Source organism: Crocodylus siamensis, chromosome 2 (genome assembly GCF_052110815.1).
Source record: "Crocodylus siamensis isolate JL-2025a chromosome 2, ASM5211081v1, whole genome shotgun sequence".
NCBI lineage: Eukaryota > Metazoa > Chordata > Crocodylia > Crocodylidae > Crocodylus > Crocodylus siamensis.
The window spans coordinates 145,859,027-145,867,538 of record NC_143396.1 but is presented as its reverse complement, the minus strand read 5'-3'; positions in this window follow the sequence as shown (position 1 = coordinate 145,867,538).

Sequence of the window (8,512 nt, the reverse complement as noted above, 5' to 3'; positions counted from 1 at the left end):
ACTGCTGACTCATTTAGCATTGAAACTCCACATGCAGAGCAGCTCAGTTTTAGTTCAGAAATTCATTTCTAAGTAGTGTAGAAGGCTGTGCATTTCCATTGCAGTATTTTAATATACAAGTATAAAAAAGATGCTTTATGTAGCATATAGGCTACAGGGTGCAACATCAGATTCAGGAACATGAACAGCTGAGAAGACTGGGGTTTGGGGTTTAGTTACAGTGACATAAAAGCAGGCTTGAAATTCTGGAGAATTGCCTGCCTGGTGCTGCAGCAAGCAACTTCTAAAAATACCAGCTTGTCCTGTTTACCTATTTATATGCCAAGCAACAAAAGCAGCTATTGGACTCCCATCTCAGCAGCAGCAACCTTCTGCCAATAACCATTTATGCTCTGCATTACTAGAACTTAAGGTTTTGTTTTCCCATAGCAATACAGTTGAGTACATACTTTCACAAACCTAAGTTCTCCTTTCTCTCTACTTTTCCTTTTTATTCTTTCTTACTATTTCAGTCTCCTCGGTTTTCATCTCTATGGCCTGTCTAACCTTTATTGTGGCCAGACAAGGTGACTTGGCCTGCTTGGTCTTCATTTTCTCTTCTGGCCCTTATTACTTTCTTTCTCTTTCTCCACCACCTTGCTTCAGTGCTCCTTCCCCCTTTGGTCTCTATTTTCTCTTGCCTTCCCCTTCCTACGTGGGGAAGATGACTCTGCACTGTTTTGTGGAAGGGGACAAAGAGGGCACAAAGATCCCCATGAGGGGGAGGAAGTTGGTAGAGTTTCTGTAAGGAAGGGTCTGCTATTCCCGAAAAGGATACTGCTATAAAACAGTGTCTGTCCTGTCCTCTTTTCTTCCCCTTTGCTTGTGTGGAAGCTTTTTTAGGGAAACTTCTCACTGGATCTCCCTACAAAGGTATGATGTGGTGTCACACCAGGGTAGTGTTGGGCTTTACTAGCCATCTCTGCTGGAGCCAACAAAGTCCTTTCTATAGTGTTTACTGGGGCTGTGCGAAATGGCACTGTTCTGTCTCAACTTCAGTTTCGAGGTTTGGACAGAACAGTGTTTTGTTTCGAATTTCATTTCAAGTTGAAACAGCTGTTCTGTTTCGCTTCGTCGTAACAGTGAGGCTGTTTTACGCTGTTTTGATGTTTTGCCCAACCATCAGGCTGAGGAAACAAACTCAGCCCAGCTGGCCTAACTTTCCATCCCCATCCTGGTCATAGGGCTGGGAAGGGAAACTGAGTGATTGGGCTCAGTTCCTTTCCCCAGCCTGATCGTAGCGCTTGGGAGGGGAACTGAACCTGGGCTCAGTTCCCTTCCCCTGTGCTGTGATAGGCTTCCTGCAGCCCAGCGGTGAGAGACGGAGAGAGCCAAGGCTGCACTCCTGGCTGCTTCTGGGAACACAGCCCTAATTCTCCCCCATCTCCCACCACCTTGCTGCTGGCTGCTTCGAAACTTTTGAAACGTTTAGACTATCCTCGTTTTGTTTCGAAGCCCTTTGTTTTGATTTGATTTCACTGTTTCGAGTTGAAACAGTGTTGAATCGAAACAGCCAGTGAAATTTCGCACAGTCTTAGTGTTTACTCTATGTCGTTGAGTTCCAGGGATGGGTACTCACTCACACCTCCATGCCTTCGGGCTTCTGTCCTCCAGTCACCATTTGGCAGAGACCGGTGGGGTGCTAAACAGCTTTATCTTTATTAGGAACAGGATTCAGCAACTCACATGTTCACAGCTTGCAGGGAGAACTACAACTACCCACCACCACAAACCACACCCACAGGGCATCGGGGAGAGACTGGGTCATCCCACTGCTGGCTTCTTAAAGGTACATTCCATATACCACACCTACTGCAACAAAGGAGAAGACAAGAAATTAGAAGGGTTAGTACCACATTGTTTCGCTGTGGGTAGATGGATGTTGGGCTCCTGTGGGTGTGAACAGGTGAGGGCCCAGAGGAGGTCAGCGTTACCTTGCCAGGGAACCTATTTTTCTACACCAGCTCTGGACTGATGCTTACCTCTTCTGACTGGCACAGAGGTAAGTAGCACTTTTCATTCAGATTCCAACGTGCTTTACATGACCTCATTTAAAAAACGGGGACATCAGCGAAGAAAGGGCTTGTCTACATCAGTGGTTCTCAACCTTTTTTGTACAAGGAGCCATCTGTAAAAACTGATGGCCAGTCCAGCCCCGCTGCCCCCCCTTCCCACCCCCAGCCCCTCCAGTGTGTGGGGCAGGGAGTGGTTGTGTAGGGCATGGGGGGCCCCAAGCAGCCCCTCGCAGACTGGAACTCTTCCACCCTGAGGAAAAATCCATGGTTTCCCACGTTATTCTGCTTTAAAGGAGAATCCATTTCTAAAGTTTGTTCATGACCCTTTCATAGATTTTTGTGACCCACTTTTGACTCACAAACCACAGGATGAGAAATGCTGGTCTATATGACCTAATGCGGCATGGTGTAAAATACTCTGAGCTGTCTGTCTATACATGAAGTAGCTAGTGTTCTGCAAACAGCACAGAGCTCTGCCATGTTTTTTGGAACACCTTGGTTATCTCTGCACTGTGCACTGTGCTGTGCAGTGTAGACATTCCCTGAGTGACTTGCCTGTGATCACCTAGCATATTAGGGCGGAGCTGGGACTAGTGCCTAGGTTTCTCTGTCCTGGTCCAACACTGCATGGTGGCGGCGGGGGGCACTGCCACCGGAACCCTGCCCCTTCCCTTTCTCCTTCCCACTCCCCTCCCTGTTGCCTCCCCCTACCTGATGGGGGCATCGCAGTGGCTCCTTCGCTACCTCACCCCCTCTGTCCATAATGCTCCAGGCCCTCGCAGCTAATCAGCATGCATCCTCTGGGTGGCATATGCACAATTGCCCGGGAGAGTTACGGATAGATGGACAGACTAAGGCTTTTATTATCTTAGAATTTCTTTAGTAACCATCACAGTGTTATGAGCCTCAGTTTACCTATAACACTGGTACATGGGAAAGAATGGGTTAAAGTGAAGCTGGAGTTGCTGGCCTGTCCTACTAGAGGCACATCCATTCCTCTATAGCAGGGGTAGGCAATGTGTTTTGGCCAGAACGCCAAAAAAACCACAATGTCTGCTATGGAAGGTGCTGGAGTGCTGGCATGCCAGAAAAACAAAAAGGGGGGTGGGGGATTACATGGCAGGACGCAGTGCATATTACTATATTTAATAATCATAATATTGCCTTTGTTGTTGTGTATTCCTTTTTTTGTTGAGCATGTTATGAGAGAGAAAAAAGAGACAAGAGAAAGAGGAGAGAAAGAAAGAAAAAGGAGAGCAGGGAGAGAACTAGACGCACACAGAGAACCACTGTACACAAACACAAACACAGAGAACAAGAACACACCCAGAACAGATGCATGCAAACACACATCTGGAACCAGATGTGCGCTCACAAAGACATGCAGAACCAGACAGAGCCAGACGAACACAGAACCAGATGCACATGTTGCAGAAATTGCTATGGTTCGTTTCTCGGGAGGCGAAGAACTCTCAGTCACAGACACACTCCATTAGTAACACAAAAGGTATATATTTGCAAATAGGGTCAGAGTGAAGACAAAAGACCATCCTCTGCCCCCGGGGAACACTTCTCAGCAGGCTTTATCCCCTCTCTCCTGAGCACGTGTGCAGAAGCAGGAACTCTTACATCTCATTTCCGGTTCATACAAACATATATGAAATGACGTCACGTCATCCGTTGCATGTGCATTATAATTAACTACTTAAGTATGCGGGGCGGATAGGCTTATATGCATTAGCTAATTGCGCCTGCTCAGAAAGTACTTTAGGTTACAAAAAGTTCAAACCTTCTCTGCCCTCAAGGACAGGACCATTAAAAATTGCAATTTACTCTTATCTGCATGAGAACGCTAAGGAGTATATGCTTTACTGTAACAAAGAGAGAGTGATACCTTAATACAAAGAGCCCTTAGTAGCTTCTCCTCCAACCTCCCCCTCCCACCAGGGAGAGCTGACAGCTGTGCTGTTCTAACAACACTATTGATAATGCATTTTCAATAATATTTCTAACACACAGGTGCATGGAGCTGGGCTCCTGGGCCACTGCACAAAGTCTGACCCGACAATGCCTTGGTCCCCCCAGAGTCCATGTGCTTCCCCAGGGAGCCAGCCCCTGGGCCGAAGTGCAGCTGGCTGAGGCCCTGGCCCAGAACCTGCCCATCAGACCAACCACCCACCTCGCACAAGTAACCCTGCAAAAGGTGCAGTGCTCCTGGCAAGGGGCAGTGCCAGCCTCATCCCAGTGTGGGGCTGGGCTTGGAACAGGTGGGAGTCAGGTGGGCTCAGCTGCAAGCCCTGCTGCAAGCAGCCTGGGCTCCGTGGTTGGCAGCAGCTTCTAGAGCCTGGGCCGGCTGCAGCCAGGAGGCTGCAAACAGCTGCTCTGGCATCAGTTCCATACCAGCAGATGCATGCGTGCCTCAGAGTGGACAGTAGGGACAGGGCCTGAGGCAGCACAGTCCTCCTGCTGTCTGCTCTGAGGTGCATGTGCAGTCACTGCCAGCATGGAGCTGATGGCAGGGCTGTGGAACCCAGCGCAGCTATTTGAAACCTGCCTGCTGCAGCTGCCCAGAGCTGAGGCTGGCTACAAACAACAGCTGTACTGGGCTCCAGGCTTAATCATCAGCTCTGTGCTGGCAGCAGACAAGAGGGTTGTGCTGCCTCAGGCCCCTCCCCCACCATCCACTCTGAGGTGCGCATGTACCCGCCAATATGGAGCTAATGCCGGAGCCCGGAGCAGATGTTTGCAGCCTCCTGGCTGCACCTGGCCTAAGCTCTAGACCCCAGGCTGTTAATGGTGTGTTGAGCAAAATGGCCTTGTGTGCTGTGCTTGGCACATTTGCTGGGGGTTGCTGACCTCTGATCTACAGAGACTGAATAGCTTTGTTGACCCATCTGTTGAATTAAAAATCGTGGTTTGTTTCTCGGGAGGTGGAAAAAAACTTTCAGCTACAGACACACTTTATTAGCAACACAAAAGGTATATATTTGCAAATAGGGTCAGAGAGAGAGAGACAAAAGATCAATCACTCTGCCCCCCCCCCCCCCCCCCCCCCCCCGCACAATCATTAGCAGGCTTTTATCCCCTCTCTCCTGACCATGTGTGCAGAAGGAGGAATTTTTACAACTCATTTCCGGTTCATACAAACATATATGTAAACATGTCGCTTCATACGTCCCATGTGCATTATAATTAACTACTTAAGTATGCGGGGCGGGTAGGCTTAATATGCATTAGGTTATCACGCGTGCGTAGATGGGACCCAAGGTTACTCAAGGTTCAACCTGAAGGCAAAAATGGCATTTGCTCTTATCTTAGCCTAGGAATGTGGGGGTCATGAAAGAAAGTGTGATTTAGTGTAACAAAGAGATAGTAAATTTGCAGGACAGAGAGGGAGTGATACCTTAGTACAAAGGGCCTTTGGTGGTTTTTCCCTTCAATTTCCAACCCCCCACTTCCCTCTCCCATTAAGGAGACAAGGAGGGATAGCAGCTGTGTTTTTTTTTTCTAAATCTGCTATTGATAATGCATTTTTAATAATATTTCTAACACATCAACAAAGGTGGGGATTGTAGGTAAAGAGGTGTACAGGGAAGGGAGAAAAATCAGCATGATGGTAGGTGAGCACCTGGAAAAGGGTTGGGAGATGGAAAAAGGAAGAAATTAGTTCCTGGCTAATTTGGAGAAGACCAGCTGGGCAACATCAGGGGGCATAGGGCTTGGAGGCACCTCCTGGCTTCTCTTCCTAGCGGCTTAGGACTGGAAAGAAAACAGCAGAGCAATTTCTGAGGTGGGCTGGACTGGGAACAGAGGAATTCCTTACCCCTTTGAAGGAAGCAGAGAACTTCTGACTGGGGAGCATTACTCCAGTAAATGCATTTATTAAAGTGGAGCTCTTGGCTTTGCTACTTGGAACTCTGGGTTGCACTGGGTCTCCCCAGGAGGTAAGGTGCAGCTGAACTGGATACTCATTCCTTGAATCGGGCATGGAAAAAAACAGGGAGGCTGAGAGACTGAGAGGTCAGGGTCTCAAAGTGGCAAGGAGCCAGAGCTCTCCCTACTCCAACTCCCCTTTTTGGTCTAGATAGCAGCCAACACCTGGGCTGGATTCAGTGAGGAACTCCCAAAAACCAGACAAGGCTGCGATGGGCCCAAGGAAACACTCCCCGGAGGAGTCGGGAGACTTCATGAGAGGCCCCTGGCTCTGTTAATTTTACCTGTGGACTTCCACAGGGAGGGGCTCTGTGTGTCTGCCCTATCCTAGACTGTTGCCCACCCACATGTTCTCTCTACCAGTTCAGGGAGCCTTCCACAGGATGAGGAAGGGAAAGGAGAATGAGGGCTGCAGTGGCAGCTACATGGTGGCCTTTCTGCATGGGGAGGAGGAGGAGCTGATTCACAACTAGTAGTCCAACAGGGAAGGAACATTTTATAGGTGAGGTTCTGATCTTGGAAATCCTTAACTCTGGATTTGTGAAGTGTTCCAGAGACAAGAAATTCCCCTAGTTTTAAGTTAAGCATGTACATATGTGTTTGCAAAAGCAGAACCTTATTATTGTTATGTTTGGTTTAGTTCTAAAAACCCAGATTGCAGTCTAAAATAGCTGCAGATTCTTTGTAGGTGTGAAAGAAACAGGGCACCTATATTGAAATTAGCCAGTGATCTATTGATTTGTAAACATCAAAAGTCGTCTGTTAAAGCCTTTTAAAATTGTGCCTGCTTAATACGGGCAGAAGTGGGGTGGGGGTGTGTATACATATCCATGTATATACACACACACACACAATTTTAGATCAACTTTGTTCCCCACTTCTAAAAAACAAACATTTTTTCAAAAAAGTGATCAAGACTAAAGTGCATATGACAAGGAAATAAAACTTTTGGCAAACAGGAAGAGCAAAGTCACTTAGCTTGCTTGTCCAGTTTTATATACTTTCAGAATTGCAAGTGTGAAGTTAAATACACAGGCCTTTGGGGGCCATAGACATGTGCACACACTGTCCTTTTCTGTTCTTCAGCTAGTGGTTTGGAAAGTCTCACTCCCCCAAAAGTGAAGTTGTCATGTGAAAGGACCTTGGTACAAACTGAGCTCTAATTGAATTTTCAGTTGTACTGTTGTTTATGTGGCTGCATATGGTAAGTGCTTTCCTCCAATTCAGTGTGTGCACTTCTTAAAAGGAAGGGATACCATGTCTAGCAATCTGGGTTTGGGCTTTAAATTGGTGGTTTTCAATTTTTTCAGATTCAAGGCATCCTTCAGAAAATACCAACTCTTAATTTTCACTCATTCTGAGTGCTCTGCCACAGAAAAAATTCTGCACTCAAGAGAAAGAGCACAGCAGGGCACGTTTCTGACACTGGATTCCTATTTGAAATCTTAGGTTGTGACTCGTGTTTGCACTCCTGACAGTAACGTTGCATCACCCTTGACAGGATCTTGAGGTCCCTGGTTGAGAATCACAATTCATCTAAATAGACAAAGAATTCTTTCCCTATCATTTTCATTATGTACTTTTCCAAAGTGCATGATGTATTCCCAAACAACCCCTCTTCATGTTTTATTACACATTTTGTGGGATGTCCTTTCTGAACATACGTCTCTGATAAATAGTGATGATTCAACTATGTGTTATGGCAGAATATTTTTCCTGTGTTCTATTCTGGACTTAGGCAAAAACTGAAAAGTAGGTGGATTTTCAGTGTTTGTACAAGTGGGGGAGTTTGGCTTCTGAGAAATGAATTTGGTGGAAAATGAAAGTTAAACATGACTTGTCCTGGGGTTTTTAAGTAACTCTCTGAATTAGGTGTAGGAAACCTGAATATAGTTAATGTTTAGTGTTCCTTTCCTACTGAATCCCTATCTTAGAACTGAAGCCAAAATTGGTTTTGAAAACTGGCACAAGATCAGTTTTATTGTGCTGTATAACGTGAAGTGAAACTTACACACTAAAGTGGTAACTCAAAAGATGCCCAACTGAAAGCAAGTCAAGCTACGTGACCTAGAGCAGGGGTAGGCAGTGTTTTTGGCTGGGGTGCCAAAAAAACCTGCAATACCTACCTTGTAAGGTGCTTGGAGTGCCAACGTGCCAGAAAAACAAAACTGGGGGTGGGGGTATATGGCAGGACACGCAGCATATGAATATAGTTAATCATCATAGATGTTGCTTTTTTCCAGTAAATACCAGGTTTTATAAAAATTCTAAACCTGTCGTCAATAAACACAACTTTATGTACTGCCTCGGTTCTTGTGTAGTCTTTTCAGAAGCATGTTGTGAGGAAAGTGAGACAAAAAAGAGAAAGAGAGGGAAAGAGAAAAGAAAGAAAACAGGAGAGGAAAAAAGGGGAGAGAAAAAAGAGCAAAATGAATTGATTAACGTGCAGACAGCCAAAGCTGAATATGAACCAGTTTAACAGAGCAAAAACAAAGTGGACAGCTAAAACGAAGTCTGAAATAATG